Consider the following 17,990-nt stretch of genomic DNA (forward strand, 5'->3'; position numbering starts at 1 on the left):
CTTAGCTTGTCCATTTTCCTTGTCAAAACATCAAACTTAGCATTAATCATATTCATGGCATCAAGCTCAAACATACCAGCTGGTTTCTTGATCTCATTCCTCTCACAACTCCATTGGTAATTGTTATAAGCAATTTTATCAAGAGCAGAAAAAGCTTCATTTTCAGATTTCTCCATAAGATCACCTCCAGAAGATGCATCAATTGTACTTCTAATAGCTGGTGAAACTCTATTGTAAAAGTGTTGAACAAGCATCCACTTAGGAATCCCATGATGTGGACACCTCCTTAGCAAATCCTTATACCTCTCCTATGCTTCATACAAGCTCTCATCATCTCTAGGTTTGAAAGAAGTCAGCTCATTTCTTAGCTTAGCTATCTTGCTTGGTGGAAAATATTGAGCTAAAAATGCTTAAGAAAGTTCATCCCATGTTGTGATTGAACCCGGTGGCAAAGAATATAACCACTCTCTAGCTCGGTCCTTCAAAAAAAAAGGAAACAATCTGAGTCGAATTGCATCATCAGAAACTCCATTTATCTTCAACATATCACTGATCTCAAGAAAGTGTGCTAGATGCACATGTGGACTTTCACTTGGATTTCCTCTAAATTGTGATTGTTGTACCATCTGACAGAGTGCAGGCTTCAATTCAAAATTATTAGCTTCTACTCTTGGTCTTGTGATACTTGGCATGAAATCCCCAATGTTAGGATAGGCATGATCCTTCACAAAGCGGTTGTTATTGTTGTTGGCCATTTCTTCTTGTAATTGCCCTTGCTCTTGTGCTCTTTCTTGTTGTTGTTGAGCTTTAATTTTAGCTTTTCTCCTCTTAGATTCTGCTCTTAACGCTTTTGCTGTCTTTTCTATTTCTTGATCAAAGAATAAATTGATTTCTTCACTTTTTGTTCTTCTCATAAAATAAAGTACCTGAAAAACAAAATAAACAAATTCTCAAAGAAAATAAAATAAAATAAAATAAAATACCCAAATTAACTAAACAAACAATTGTTCAATATCAAACAAAAATCAAATCCCCGGTAATGGCGCCAAAAACTTGATGGGGCGAATCTGCAAGTATACAGATCGTCTCAAGTAATAAAGTGATGAATCAAGTATCATTCCCACGAGGATTTGCAGTTTGAGTACCAAACTATGAATGAAGTGATTATTTGGGCTAATGATTAATGAATAAATGGTAAATGTAAATGAGCAAAGTAAATTGATTAATCTAATTGAAATATGTAAAGAGCAAGCACATAAATTCCAAATCTATATGCAATTTAACCAAATTAATAATGGGTAATTTGAATCTAAGTCTAATTATGTTTAAGTGATTCCAGAGTTGGGGATTTATGCATAAATTAATTGGGATTTTTTTTGGGCATTCCACTTTTTAGGGACAAATAGAGTTTGAAGGTGATTAATTCTAAATTCCTTCGATATCTTTTTCAAGCAAACCAAAGTGTGTTCTAAAATAACTAAATCTATTTTCGTACGATATTTGATTAATTTAAAACCCATTAAGCTTTGTAACCAATCATTAATTCCTCTTAAAACCCAAGTTTATTTCTAAATCTAGGGAATTTTAAGTTCTAATCCTTGATTATCTATCAATGACTTTCACCTTTCGGTCCTTCAGTCAAAGATTAATACAATACCCAATGGGTACCAACATTAGGCAAGTAAATCAAGCACACAAGGAAGGAATCAAAACTCATATTTATGTAAAATAAGGAAATACCCAGTCTAAATCCACAAATTAATCTAAATCATATTTCTCAACTCTGAAATCTAAAGAGTTTACTCACTCATAATGGTATTTACAAGAAAGATTGATGGAAAAGTAAAGAAAAACATGATAAGAGAACTAAAATAGAAAAACCCAGGTAGAAAACCTAAAACTCTGGTTTCTGGAGCTCTAAAAATGGTTGCAGCAGCTCCTCCGCAGAAAGTGGCGTCTCCTCTCTCTCTCTTATATTTTCTTTCCTTTTTGTTTCTCCCTTCCTTTCCTCTTGTGGAAAAAATTAGGAAATGATGAATTTATATGGTCCCAAAAAGTTTCCCTAAAAGTAAATAAGAGCCCAAGAGTGGATAGGAAATGAGGTGTAAAATTATCCAAGTCAGCAGCATTATTCACATTCTGGATAGTCTGCTTAGGGTACGGCTTAACCCTAAGCAGCTTCTTAGCAAATTTCAGCCTCTAGTCACACTGTCTGCTTAAGGTTAAGCAGACCCTCAGCAAATCTCAGCAAACTGGAATAAAATGGGTTTTTCTGCTCATGCATGACTTTCAACTTAACCTGTGCTGCATCTTTAGCATTGCCACTTTACCCTAAGCAGGATCTTAAGCAATTCTCTGCAGGTTGTGGAGTAAAAGCTTGAATATGTAGGATTTAAGCCGTGCTTGACTTTCATCTTGAACAGGCTTAAGGTTAAGCTTATATGACATACTATAAGCAACATCATAAGCAAAGTCTTAAGCAAATTTCGGCTAACTTGTTCTTTCAAAGTTTGATTTCTTCAACTTTTCTCCATGCTTAAAGAATTCCAAATTTCTTCAAATCACTTCTTAATGCACTCATTGATCTTTGATTTGCCACAAAATCCTATTAAAAACAACAAAATTACAAAAATCGAACATAAAGTATCTAAATTTAACAAATAAGCTAAAATAAAACTAAAAACATAAAATATACTAAAATATAAAGGCAAAATGGATGCAAAACTACCCTAAAATGCCTATATGAAATGAGTGTAACAACTATACCTTCCGTTACCATGAAGTGGCATTTTTCCCAATTTAGGACTAGGTTTGATTCTTTACATCTTTGCAATACTTTGGACAAGTTAGCTAGGCAATCATCAAAAGTAGTTCTATATACAGAAAAATCATCCATAAAAACCTCCATAATATTTTCAATATAATCAGAAAAAATGGCCATCATGCATCTTTGGCAAGTAGCGGGGCCATTACAAAGACCAAAGGGCATTATTCTATATACAAATGTTCTATAAGGGCATGTGAATGTGGTCTTTTCTTAGTCTTCTGGGTGAATAGGAATTTGAAAAAATCCTGAATACCCATCTAGATAGTAGAAGTAGGAATGTTTTACTAATATTTCTAACATTTGGTCTATGAAAGGAAGAGGAAAATGGTCCTTTCTAGTGGCACTATTCAATTTCCTATAATCTACGCACATGCGCTAACCAGTAACTACCCTAGTAGGGATTAGTTTATTATTTGCATTTTGAATAACAGTTGTCACACCCTTTTTAGGTACTACATGCAATGGACTAACCCATTTGCTATCAGAGATCGGGTATATAATACCTGCATCTAATAGTTTCAGAATTTCCTTTTTTACTACTTCTTTCATGTTTGGGTTAAGTCTTCTTTGATGTTCAATAGTGGGTTTACTGTTTTCTTCCATAGGTATCCTATGCATGCAAATGGAAGGATTAATCCCTTTCAGGTATTCTATTTTACACCCTTTGCTCTTGCTATGGGTCCTAAGTACCCTTAGCAATTTTTCCTCTTTTATTTTAAATAGACTGGCATTGATAATAACAGGATATTCAGAATTTGAGTCCAGGAATGCGTACCTTAGTGTAGGGGGAAGAGGTTTCAGTTCTACCTATTTTGTGTTTTCCTGAAACTTGCCTTTGGGTTGTCCCTCCTATAACTCTTCTATAGCGAAAACTTAAGCCAATAGTATAGGTAAATTAGCTGTCAAGGATTGCTCACAAGCTGCAGTTTTCGTGTTCTACTTCTCTACTGTGTGGCTATGCAGGATGGATGCTCGTAGAGGATCTTCAGGGTGTGCTTTAATGAATTCCTCTTCAACTTGCTTGTCAATTATATCAACCTTGAAGCATCCATCAGGTTCAAATTTGTGTTTCATTCACTGAACAGGTTGAATTCCACTTCTTCATCTCCTACCTTGAGAGTTAACTGTCCATTCTTAACGTCTATGACAGCTCTAGTAGTTGCTAAAAAAGGTCTTCTCAGGATTATAGGGATTTGGACGTCCTCCTCCATTTCCAGTACAACAAAATCAACTGGGATAAAGAATTTTCCCACCTTGATAGGGATGTTTTCTAGAATTGCTACAGGGTATTTCACAGATCGATCAGCCAGTTGTAATGAAATTATTGTAGGCTTAAGTTCCCTCACAGCAAGCTTCTTACATATTGACAAAGGCATCAGACTCACACTTGCACCTAGATCACAGAGGGCTTTATCTATATTTATATTACCGATAAGACAAGGTATGGAGAAGCTTCCTAGATCCTTGAGTTTTGGTGGCAACTAGTTCTGCAATATGGTACTGCATTCCTCTGTAAGAGCAACAGTCTCATAGTCCTCCAGCCTTTCTTTCTTTGATAAAATGTCTTTGAGGAATTTGGCATAAGATGGCATTTGAGAGAGTGCTTCTGTAAAAGGAATGTTTATATAGAGTTTCTGCAAAACTTCTAGAAATTTTCCAAACTGCTTATCTAATTTGGCTTTCTAGAATCTCTGAGTAAAGGGTAGAGGAGGCTGATATAGTTCTGGTAGCTTCTTTTTCCTCCTCACTTCCTCTTCTTGATTCTCTTTAGCTTTTTCCTTTTTCTCCTTTATTTGGTTTTTAAATTTATTAGAGGTTCTCTCAGTTGGTTTTTCCTCTGACTATTCCAAAATTCTTTCACTCCTCAATGTAATTGCCTTACAGTGATCTCTTGGGTTCATCTCCAATTGACTAGGCAGCTTACTAACAGTTTTGCTTGAAGAGCTTACTTGCTGAGCAATTTGATTTTCTAGCATCTTGTTATCGGTGGCAAGTTGGTCCATTCTGGAAGCTAGCTATTTGATCATTTCATTCTGCTATTGTTGGGCTGCTAGGAAGCTTTCCATCATGGATTCCATAGTTAACCTTGGTTTAGGCTTTTGGCTCTGAGGGGGTGGCAGTAGCTGTGCAGGGTTTTGTCCCCTGTTATAAAATCCTGAGGGTGCTGGTGGTCTGTATCCTTGCTGTTTATTCATTGGTTGATTCTGTGAATTTGACCATGAGAAATTTGGGTGGTTCCTCCGTCCAGGGTTGTATGTATTTGAATATGGATTGTGAGACTATCTCTGGTTGAAGTTCCCTCTATTATTCACATAGTTCATCTATTCTGTGGGGAGTTCACTGAAGCTGTTATACTCTGAACCCATGTATCCTCCTCCACAGCTGTCATCGTGTTGACTGTTCATCCCTATAGCATTGGCTTGTATTTTATCAAGCCTCTTTGTGAGTTGGTCAAATTGAGCATTTATCATGCTTAGGGCATCTACTTTTAGGATCCCTGCTATTTTCCTTGTATTCCCCCTTTCATTTGACCACTCATAGTTATGATATGCAACCCTCTCCACAAGTTCAAGTGCTTGATCCACTGTTTTCTCCATTAGGCCACCTTCTGCTGCTGAATCTACTGTGCTCCTTGTAGAGGGCAGTAGTCCATTATAGAAGTTCTGAATCAGGAGCCAATCTTCTATGCCATGGTGCGGACATTCTCTCTGTAGGTCCTTATATCTCTCCCATACATCATAGAGTGATTCACCTTCCCTTTGCCTAAAGGTGTTGAGTTCAACTCTTAACTTTACAATCTTTGCAGGTGGGAAGTACCTTGCTAGAAAATCTTATGAGAGGTCTTCCCAAGTGTTGAATGTTCCAGCTGGTTGAGAAAGTAACAACTTCCTTGCTCTATCTCGAAGGGAAAATGGAAATGCTCTGAGCCTTATGGCTTGATCAGAGACTTTATTCATCTTGAATGTGTCACAAAGGGCAAGAAAGCACTAGAGGTGGTAGTGTGGATCTTCTGTTGGTGAACCCCCAAATTGGATCTATTAGATCATCTGGAGCCATGCTGGTTTTAATTCAAAATTGTTGGCATCCACTGTGGGTCTTGTAACACTAGACTGGAATCCTTGTATAGAGGGAGCTCCGTAATCCTTCAAGAGTCTCAGCCTGTTATTGTTATTGTTGGCCATATTTGGAATTTATGGATTTCTTCGATCTTGTTCTTTGCGTTTCCTGTCCCTCCTGATAGTTCTTAGGGTTCTGTCTATCTCTGGATCCAAATCAAAGACTTTTTCCTCTGGTCTCATTCTGGTCATGTAGCAAACCAATCACCTGAGAAAGAATAAGAGAATAAAACAATTTAAATAAAATTAAACAATAAATGAAAATGCCTAAATTAGCTAAATTACTTATCACCTAATATTACTAAAATTAAAACTCCCCAACAACAGCACCAAAAAACTTGTTTGCTGGTTTTACAACCCCGCAAGTGCACGGATCGCGAACAAGTAATAAAGTAGTGAGAAGAGTATCGTCCCATGAGGAATTTAATTAGTAAATACCAAACTACACAGTGATTTTGGCTATCTAGGTTGTCGAATAAAATGAGAGAATGAAACTTGTCTATTTTAAATGCTAGAATAAAAAAATAAAATAAACTTAAAATGGAATAGTCTATTTTGAAATAATTCCGAAATTAAGATTTTACACTTTAACCTTACTATGGATATAATCTTGTCTATTTACTGGATTGAGAATAGTTTGCCTTGATGGAAATTAATCTTAAGATATCCTAAGTCCTCTCTCAAGGCACATAAGGTGTATTTTAATTAACCTAAACCCTACTTTCACGGTGATTAAATTAATTAAAACCCTTTAAGACCTTTTACTAATTTCGAAACTCCATAAAGGTCATCAGCCTATCTCTAGGTCAGATTTCCTAGGTTCAAAATCTTGATTTTCTAATATTAATCTTCACCTTTCAGTCCTTCAATTAATATCTGTAATCTATACTAAATGGGTACCAACACATAGCATGCATTAAGATCATAAGAAATTAAATCAAGGAACAAATCTCAAATCCAAAAAACAAAACCTAATGTTTGTCCATAATAATGATTACAAGCATTACTCTCCTAATTCCAGAATATGAAAATTACCCACTCATGGTGAGTTTAGCAAACATGATAAAAATAAAGTAAGGGACAATAAAAATCCTCTAAAAGAAATAGAACGAAAGAACCGAAGAGGATCTGCAGCTTTGATCTTGTGGAACTTCGGCTGAAGGCTCCTCCTTGATACTAATGTCCTCCTCCTCTAGACGGTTGTGAGAAAGTGATTATACGGCTCTAAAATTTCTCCTCTTTTTTCCCCTTTTTTTTCGTTCTCTTTTGTAGCCCTATTTATAATAGTTGGCCTAGGGTTAGGTTTTCTTCTTTTAGAGTCCCCCAAAAGCGTTAGGAGTCTCTTTTCTCTGTCAAAAACTGAAGTTGGAGCGAAATCAGGAAACTGGTTATCGATAGATACACGGCCCGTGTATCACTACACGGCCCAGGGCCATGTAACTAACTGGAGTTCTGAAGGTTTACATCTCGCAATGTCACAGAAGATTACACGGGACGCAGCTAGTTACATGGGTCCAAGTACATGACCTGTGTACTTTTGTTCTTCAGAGAAATCTTTAAACCTAGACAGGTAGAGACTTACACGAGTTTCTATGATTTACACGGGTCTGAGCACACAGCCCGTGTACTGCATTTCTTCCTTATCTCTTTTAGCTTTCCCTTAGTAGCAGGTTACATGGGTCTGTCTCTTTGCTTACACAAACCGTGTAAAGTGTATCAGCAACACTTCTTTTCCCTTTGTGTTTTTTCAAGCTTTCTTTTGTACTCCTACACCTTGGAACTTCATCCAAACACCTGAAATTATGCAGAAAATATGGAATTTAGAGTTTGTCAATGAAAATCACAAAAGTTAATGAAATTAATGACTATGCATGAAATTGCTTGCCTACATGCTATGAAATAGTATATAAATGTGCTTAAAAATATCTATATAATACAAGTGTATCACCCCACCGCTGCCCCTCCCTCCCCAGCTCGTTGACGCGCCTCTAGGGACCTCCCCCACCACCGATCAGCGCTCTAGTGGCCGGAAAAATGCGCGCGCAGTCCCTTCAATGTGCCTCGCGATGCTTCAGCTTCTCGGGCCGATTCCTACCAATTCAATCATCGATTAGACTGAGTCTTATCCCAAAACCCATCTACACCTCGAGAGCTTTGCATAGATACCAAGAACACAAAAATCCATCGAGTGGCTTGCCCAATTTTTATTCGGAAAGTTTTAGTCCACTTTGACTTTTGGGCTAGATTTCTCGTAAACCGTGAACCCCACGAAAAATTCGAGAGTACCAGAGTGCTCCCCTTGGCGAGAGCTTCGCGGCAATACCCATTTTGAATTTTTTCGACACCGTTTTTCGGTGGGTCCCATGGAATTTCACAGTATTTTTTCTAGCACTAAATGAGCTTAATAAATTCCGTAAAAATTATGTACTAACTCCCGTATTGTGGGCTTCGCGTAGGTACCTTCAATTTGCGGAAATTCAACATTTGCTCGGGTTTGCAATTTCGGACCGGACAGGCAAGTTACCAAAAAAGTTTTAGAATTGGATCAAAATTATAGGCTACCCCACCATTTTCAGACATTCCAGACGCGTTCCCAAGGTCGGAATTGGCATAAGTAAACCCAAACCTTACTTTTTCTTAATTATCTAGTGCCTGATTTTGATTAAAAATCTATAAAACATTCGTGGTAAGTTAAAAAATTATAATTCCTTTTGCATTAGCTTAATAATATTGCTAAGGACTGCGGGGCAAAGTTTTAGAATTTTTAGAGTTCATTTGAGTAGTTTTTGCAAAAGGGTTAATTGTAGGGACTAAATTGTAATTTTTTAAATTGTGATTGTTGACTGTTTGGATGGGCCCAAGAGGGGCCATGTGATGTAATTGAGTTATGGATGTGTGACTTGTGGATATAGAAGTGCATTTTGAGCCCTTTTGCAGGTTGGGTAGGTCCTAGGTATAGGGAAGACTCTGTCGGATTTTCGGCACGACTTAGGGCATCTTTGGTCCTTTTTAAACTTGTATTGAGTCAAATATATTAAATAATTGTAACGAAATTGTCAGGTGAGCCGGGACAGCCTTCCTCCTATGCTCAGCCGCCGCAGTGACCTCGATTCAAGTCTGTGAGTAAAATATTAATTTTAATTATAACTTCAGTATTATTATATGTTCAGGCATGCCCATGCATCACTTATAAATATGTATCTATGTAGTTAAATACTGGGCACATTTTATATTGCATTCTTAATTGATGAAGTGCCATGGATGTTATTTATGGTAATTTGGAGCAGAATGCGTGTGTTGGCGTGCGTGAGGTGTGTGGTATTGGATATGGATAGGACGGGCAAACACGGCATGAGAGACACTCGCTGGGACCTAGTCCTTTATGGATAAGTCAGGGTAGGCACGGCTCGAGATGATCTCGCTAGCCTTCGCATTTGGTTTATCAAGCGAAAGTCTGGCTTGAGAGACACTCGCTGGCAGAGGTTGGATTAAGAGAGCTGCATAGGAGATCAGCTCCCATATTTGTACTGTTTGAACGTTACTGGGTGTGTGAGTGCTCCAAATTGCCTTTTTGCTGTTATGATGTGATGTGTATGAAAATTTTGATGGTGTTGCATTCCACTCTTTAGGATGCATTAGCTCTAAGTAGCTATAGAAATTATAGTTAAAATTGGTATTTTACTCTCTGAGTCAAATGCTCACTCTTGTTCACCTTATTTTTCTAGGCTACAGGAGGATTACTTGTTGTGACTAACCTGCTCCTCTTCTTCGCAGGTCAATTAGTAATATCTAATATATTTTGTACAATTTAGCCAAATTTTAGATTCCGCATGTGTTAGGAGTATTTTAATCAATTTTGGACTGTAATATAATATTATGTTCAATTTGTAAGAACATTAAATGCATGTATGTGTGAGTGTGATTGGATTGGATGAGGGAGTTGAGCTCCCATTTGATTTAAGACATGATGAGAATATGGAGGGTGAGCTGAGCTCCCCAAATTGTTATATATATTGTGTTTATAGGTAGGGCGAGTCAAAAACTCCCCGTTGTATGGTCCATATTATGGCCAAACTCTATCCAGTTGAATTCTTGAAATTGGGCTTAAATGGGCCTTAGAATTGGGTAAGGATTAGTCAGGCTTACTACGGGCCTTGGGGGCTTTAGGTTGGCACAGGTCCTAGTGTCGGTTCAGCTCATAGGTTGGGTCGTGACAAATGTGGTATCAGAGCTTAGGCTCTAGATTCATAGGGAATATATGTCTAAAGTTTTGGGAAGAGTCTAATAGGAGTCACATGCGGAGAATAGGGTCCACATTCGTCCTTGCATTATCATCCTTGCTTCTAATTTCTGCTTTAAATAATTGTGTGTAAATATGAGTATATAGAGCTGTGTAATATGCCATTTTGAATTTTTGTGGGCTAATGCTGTTGAATTTCAGGAAAATGCATAGAAGTAGAAGAGCTGCCACTACATCAGAATGAGATGTGCCAGACGAGGTGTCAGCACAGGATGAGGCGCCTGCCCTGAGGAGGTGGGGCAAGAGACCTAGAGCTGCCACCAGTACAGGAACAGTCTTTTGTGGCCCAGGGTCCTATGGACCCAATGGCAACTACCCTAGCTGGATTGCAGAGAACCATCAATATGATGGCACAATATATGGTCCACCCTCTACAACAGCAGTAGCCCACCGCACCAAGAGGGGAACCTTACAAATAAATAATTAATTTTAAGAAGTTGGTGCTTGGTATCTATGATGTAACTGATGATGCTTACCAGTTTTTGGACTCCTATAAACAGGCAGGGGTGGAACTGCAGTTAATTGACAGGAGATTGGTAGAGTGTGTGCAGCATGTATTGGGGCCAGTGCCAAGGCAGTGGATGATAGACTACGTACTACCTCGCATTAAGGGATTGTCTTGGACCCAGTTTGTGGAACTGTTCATCAACAGGTTTGTGCCAGAAAGCTTCAGAGACCAAAAGCAGTGGGCCTTTGAGGCCTTAAGGCAGAATGGCAGATCCGTAGATGAATATGCTACTAAACTTTTGGAACTGAGTAGGTATGCCCCCACAGCAGTGGCTACAGAAAGTATAAAGGTAAAGAGGTTCCTAAAGGGGCTAGATAGGAGGTATGCAAACCAGGCCATGATGTCTGATCAGTCTTTCGATGTGGTAGTTGATTGAGCCTGATAGATTGAAATTAGCTATACAAGAGATGACAGCGAAAAGGCAAAGAAGAACAGAGCAGAGGGTTCTTCAGGTGTTCCCCACATGAGTACCACGGATAGTGGAGGCCAAAGTCATTACAGAGGAAGAAGTAGAAACAATAAAAAGGGTGGTTTTAAACACAGATCTCGAGGATTCAAACTAGGGTATGGATCTAGCAGTGGTCACAGTTCAGGTTACAGCAGTTCTGGATCTGGTTCAGGATCCTCCTTGGCAACTTGCACGCAGTGTGTAAGAGGACATTCAGGATCTTGTATGATGGGTTCAGGAGTATGTTTCTAGTGTGGCCAGCAGGGTCACTTTGCTAGAGAATGTCCCATGTTCAGCGAGCCACAAATGGGGTCACAGGGTTCTATTGCAAATGTTCCTCGTTAATTGTATCCTGGTGCTTCTAGCATGGCTGGCAGTCAGTTCAGTGGTTAATAGGGCCAAGGACAAGGAGGACGTGGATTTAGAGGCAAGTCAGGAGGTAGAAGTCAATTTCAGGGTTCTACAATGCAAGGTAGGGGTCAAGCTCGGGTTTTCACCTTGACCATGCAATTGTTTTAATAGATCCGGGTGCTACACACTCATTTGTCTCCCCTGTTTTTGCCATGAGATTAGGTAGGAACCCTACAACTTTAGAATGCCTCTTGTCTGTAGCTACCCCTCTTAGTGACAACATAGATGTGGATATGGTTTTTCCGGGTAGCCCAGTGGTAGTGGATGGAAGGATCCTCCCAGCAAACTTGGTTCCTCTACCAATAATGGATTTCGATGTAATTTTGGGAATGGATTAGCTGGTAACTCATTATGCCACTTTAGACTGCAGAAACAAAAGGGTGTACTTTCATATACCTGGTATGGAAGAGTTAGTTTTGATGGTGACAGGAGCGTGGCTCCATATAACTTGGTGTCAGTAATTAGTGCTAGAAAAATGTTGAGGCGTGGGTGTCAAGGGTATTTGGCATTGGTTAGAGATACATCTGTAGAAGGTGTTAACATTGAGAATGTTCCTGTTGTCAGAGAATTTATCGATGTCTTCACTGAGGAGCTTCCAGGGTTACCACCAGGAAGGGAAATATAATTTTGCATTGACATTATGCCGGGTACAAACCCCATATCAATGCCACCTTACAAGATGGCAGTTGTAGAATTGAAGGAGCAACTACAGGAGCTTTTGGACAAGGGTTTTATCCGTCCAAGTACCTCCCCCTAGGGTGCTCCTGTTCTATTTATGAGAAAGAAATATGGGTCCTTAAGGTTGTGTATTGATTATAGACAGCTGAACAAGGTGACTGTGAAGAACAAGTACCCACTTCCTTGGATCGATGATCTGTTTGATCAGCTCCAAGGGGCTAGATTCTTTTCCAAAATAGATCTACGGTCAGGCTACCATCAGTTGAGAATCAGGAATGAGGATGTGCCCAAGACAGCGTTCATGATAAGATATGGTCATTATGAGTTCTTGGTGATGTCTTTTGGACTCACCAATGCACCAGCGGCCTTCATGGACTTAATGAATAGGGTGTTCGGGCCATTCCTAGACCATTTTATCATCGTATTCATATATGACATTTTAGTATACTCTCAGACCGAGGAAGAACATGTGTGGCATTTAAGGATAGTGTTGCAGGCTTTGAGGGAGCACCAGCTATAAGCCAAATTTTTAAAATGTGAATTTTGGCTAGGAAGCATCTCATTCTTGGGACACATGGTTTATATGAAGGCATTCAAAGGATCCCAAGAAAATTGAGGGGCTAACTGATTGGCTTAGGCCTACAACAGTCACTGAGGTGCGAAGTTTTCTGGGCCTAGCTGGCTACTATAGATGTTTTGTACATAATTTCTCCAGGATAGCAGCTCCCCTAACTAAGTTAACTCAGAAGAATATTCCATTCATTTGGACAGATGATTGTGAGGAGAGCTTCTAGAAGCTTAAGGAATATCTAACTACAACCCCTGTGTTGACATTACCGATGAGTGGTGAAGGATATACTGTGTACTGTGATGCCTCCAGAGCTGGTTTAGGGTGTATTTTAATGCAGCATGGGAAAGTAGTGGCTTATGCTTCAAGGCAGCTAAAGAGGCATGAGCGAAACTACCCCACCTATGATTTGGAAATAGCGGTTGTAGTCTTTGCATTAAAGATCTGGAGACACTACCTGTATGGTGAAGTGTGTGAGATATATACTGACCACAAGAGTTTGAAGTACATCTTCCAATAGAGGGATTTAAACTTGAGGCAGAGGAGATGGATGAAACTTCTAAAGGACTATGATTGTACCATCCAGTATCATCCTGGGAAGGCCAATGTAGTAGCAGATGCTTTGAGCAGAAATCTTCTGGCAGCTTGGCGCACATATCAGCGGAGAGGAGACCGTTGATACAGGAAATACATGGGTTAATGGATCAAGGTCTGATCTTGGATATTTCAGATGAGAGGGTATTATTGGCCCATTTTTTAGTAAGACCAGACCTGCGAGACAGAATCAGAGTTTCTCAGCACATGGACCTACAATTAATAAAGATTATAGAAAGAGTGCAGCAGGGTGAAGGTTGTGAATTTGGATTTGCTAGTGATGGCGCTCTTATGCAAGGTTCCAGGATTTGTGTGCCTGACGTGGACAACCTCAAGAATGAGATCATGCAAGAGGCACACTATACACCCTATAGTGTCCACCTAGGCTCCACTAAGATGTACCATGATGTGAAGGATAGTTACTGGCGGAATGGCATGAAGAGAGACATAGCAGACTTTGTGTCCAAGTGCTTGACTTGTCAGAAGGTGAAGTTTAAACACCAGAAGCCGTCAGGGAAGCTGCAAGAACTCCCTATCCCGGAATGGAAGTGGGAAATGATCACAATGGATTTTACAACTGGGTTGCCTCGTACCACACGGGGATATGATTCGATATAGGTAATTATAGATCGTCTAACTAAATCAGCTCATTTTTTGCTTGTGCAAACCACATATTCTGTTGCATAATACGATAGGCTCTATATTCAAAAAATAGTCAGATTGCATGGAGTTTCTGCTTCCATTATATCTAACAGAGGGCCCCAGTTCACTTTTCAATTTTGGAGAAAGTTGCAGGAGGCACTTGGCACACAGTTAAACTTTAGTACCGCCTTCCACCCCCAGACAGACAGGCAGTCTGAAAGGACAATTCAGACACTGGAGGATATGCTTCGTATGTGTGTCCTAGATTTTGGAGGTCAATGGGATTATCAGCTACCCTTGGTGGAGTTTTTCTACAATAATAGTTATCATTCCAGTATCGGGATGGCACCCTATGAGGCGCTGTATGGCAGAAAGTGTAGGTCTCCTCTGTGTTGGACAGAAATGGGAGAAGCAAAGGTGCATGATGTAGACCTGGTGCAATACACTTCTGAGATGGTTCCTTTAATTAGGAAACAATTGAAAACGGCTTTCAGTAGGCAAAAGAGTTACGCAGATCCCAGACGGAGAGATGTAAAGTTTGCAGTAGGTGATTATGTATTCCTGAAGGTTTCTCCGATGAAGGGAGTTATGAGATTTGGAAAGCAGGGCAAGTTGGTACCTCTGTATATTAGACCTTTTGAGGTTACTGATAGAGTTAGAGTAGTTGCCTATCGGTTGGAGTTACCACCCAGCCTTTCTCATGTTCATCCTGTATTTCACATCTCCATGCTCAGGAAATACATACCTGATCCCTCTCATGTGCTACAACAGGATACAGTAGAGCTGAAAGAAGACTTGACGTTTGAGGAGCAGCCAGTAGCCATAGTGGACTACCAAGTGAGGTAACTAAGGTCGAAACAGATCCCTATAGTTAAGGTGTTATGGAGGAGCTAATCAGTAGAAGAATGCACCTGGGAGTCAAAGTAGGACATGCATAGCAAGTACCCTTATTTGTTCAATGTGTAACTCTGTTCTTTTATTCTGCCTTGTGTAAAAATTTGAGGATGAATTTTTTGTAAGGGGGGAAGAATGTAACACCCCTAATTTTTAAATTAATTATTTTATGGGTAGCTATTAATATTTTATTTTATTTAAATTTTAGGAAATTATTTGAAATTTTTCAAATTTTGGAAATCGAGTTTGATTTTTCGAAAATATAAAACTTTGGTGATTTTTAAAAATTAATTTAAAGACCACGTGACAAAACTAAAAATATATTTAGACTCTATGAATTTTTCTGAGTTTTCTGAAATTTTTTCAAAATTTTTGGGTCTCGTTTTTGGTTCCAGGGCAAGTAAAAATTCAATTTTGGGTATCTTGAATTGGACTGGCCGAATCGAACCGGATCGGGTCGGACTGATCGAATTGGATCATCCCTCTTCCTTTTCTTCTCTTCTTCCCCGCGTGTCCCGACGCCTTCCCTCTCTCCCTTATTTTCTCTCTTCTCTCCCCTCCTCTTGCCGCCCCACTGCTGCCCCTCCCTCCCCAGCTCGCCGGCGAGCCTCCAAGGACCTCCCCCACCGCCGGCCGCTGCTCCAGTGGCCCGAAAAATGCATGCGTAATCCCTTCAATGCGCCGCACGATGCTTCGACTTTTTGGGCTAATCCGGCCACTGATTAGACTGAGTCTTATCCCAAAACCCATCTACACCTCGAGAGCTTTCCATAGACACCAAGAACACAAAAATCGATTGAGCAATTTGCCTATTTTTGTCCGAGAAGTTTTAGCCCATTTCGACTTTTGAGCTAGATTTCTCGTAAACTGTGAACCCCACGAAAAATCTGAGAGTACTGGAGTGCTCCCCTCGACGAGAGCTTCGAGCCAACCATTTCGAATTTTTCTGACACCGTTTTTCGGTAGGTCCCATGGAACTTCGTAGTATTTTTTCGAGTACTAAATGAGCTTAATAAATTTCATAAAAATTATGTACTAACCCCCGTGTTGTGGGCTTCACGTAGGTACCTTCAATTCATAGAAATTCAACAGTTGCTCGGATTTGCAATTTCGGGCCTAGCAGGCAGGCTATCGAAAAAGTTTCAGAATTGGGTCAAAATTATAGGCTACCCCACCATTTTCAGGCATTCCGGACGTGTCCCCAAGGTCAAAATTGGCATAGGTAAACCCGAACCTTACTTTTTCTTAATTATCTAGTGCCTGATTTCAATTAAAAATCTATAAAATATTCGTGGTAGGTTAGAAAATTATAATTCCTTTTGCATTAGCTTAATAATATTGCTAAGGACCACGGGACAAAGTTTTAGAATTTTTAGAGCTCATTTGGGTAGTTTTTACAAAAGGGTTAATTGTAGGGACTAAATTATAATTTTTTAAATTGTGATTGTTGACTATTTGGATGGGCCCAGGAGGGGCTGTGTGATGTGATTGAGTTGTGGATGTGTGACTTGTGGATATAGAAGTGCATTTTGAGCCCTTTTGTAGGTTGAGTAGGTCCTATGTATAAGGGAGACTCTGTCAGATTTTTAGCACGACTTAAGGTATCTTTGGTCCTTTCTAAACTTATATTGAGTCAAATATATTAAATAATTGCAATGAAATTATCAGGTGAGCCGGGACAGCCTTTCTTCTCCATCCAGCCGCCGCAGTGACCTTGGTTCAAGTCTGTGAGTAAAATATTAATTTTAATTATAACTTCAATATTATTATATGTTCAGACATGTCCATGTATCACTTATAAATATGTATCTATGTAGTTAAATACTAGGCACATTTTATATTGCATTCTTAATTGATGAAGTGCCATGGATGTTGTTTATGGTAATTTGGAGCAGTGTGCGTGCGTTGGCGTGCGTGTGGTGTGTGGTATTGGATATGGATAGGATGAGTAGACGTGGCTTGAGAGACACTTGCTGGGACCCGGTCCTTTATGGATAAGTCAGGGTTGGCACAGCTCGAGATGATCTCGCTAGTCCTCACATTTGGTTTATCAAGCGAAAGTCTAGCTTGAGAGACATTTACTAGTACAGGTTGGATTAAGAAAGCTGTATAGGGATCAACTTTCATATATGTACTGTTTGAACATTATTGGGTGTGTGAGTGCTCCAAATTGCTTTTTTGCTGTTATGATGTGATGTGTAGGATTACTTGTTGTGACTAACCTGCTCCTCTTCTTCACAAGTCAATTAGTAATATCTAATGTATTTTGTACAATTTAGCCAAATTTTAGTCTCTGCATGTGTTAGGAGTATTTTAATCAATTTGGGACTGTAATATAATATTATGTTGAATCTGTAAGAACATTAAATGCATGTATGCGTGAGTGTGATTGGATTGGATGAGAGAGCTAAGCTCCCATTTGATTTAAGACATGATGAGTATGTGAAGGGTGAGCTGAGCTCCTCAAATATATATATATATATATATATATATATATATATATATATATATATATATATATATATATATATATATATATATATATATATATATTATTTACAATATAAAAAAAAAAACTGTTGAATTCTTGAAATTGGGCTTAAATGGGCCTTAGGATTGGGTTAAGGATTAGTCAGGCCTTACTACTGGCCTCGGGGGCTTTAGGCTGGTCCAGGTCCTAGTGCCGGTCTGGCCCATAAGTTGGGTCGTGATAGATTTTTATGTGTAAAATAACTTAATTATTTATATAAATCTCGTATTAATAATGAATTAAAATATAATTTGACCAATATTCTGTTCAATTTTAAAAGATTGCAATGTTCAAATACAATTACTTTCAATCTTAAAAGTTATGATATATGGTCTAAACTTAGAACATTTGAATATAGCCCATTAGTAAAATTTGACTCTTTCTACCCAACTAACCCCATAATAATTATGTGACTATTTTAATTTTGGCCTTTCACAATTAATCCTACATCCGTCCCTAGGCAGCACATTAGAA

The 17,990-nt window shown here is 39.0% G+C and overlaps 1 non-coding gene across 1 annotated transcript; it reads left to right on the plus strand.

Moving 5' to 3' along the window:
• The first annotated feature begins 264 nt into the window (after nucleotides 1-264).
• Nucleotides 265-371, plus strand: LOC131171653 (small nucleolar RNA R71). Its single transcript, XR_009142311.1, has one exon. It is a non-coding gene; the product is annotated as a small nucleolar RNA R71 (small nucleolar RNA).
• Nucleotides 372-17,990: the final 17,619 nt, after the last annotated feature.

The sequence above is a fragment of the Hevea brasiliensis genome, chromosome 12 (assembly GCF_030052815.1).
Source record: "Hevea brasiliensis isolate MT/VB/25A 57/8 chromosome 12, ASM3005281v1, whole genome shotgun sequence".
Taxonomy (NCBI): Eukaryota; Viridiplantae; Streptophyta; class Magnoliopsida; order Malpighiales; family Euphorbiaceae; genus Hevea; species Hevea brasiliensis.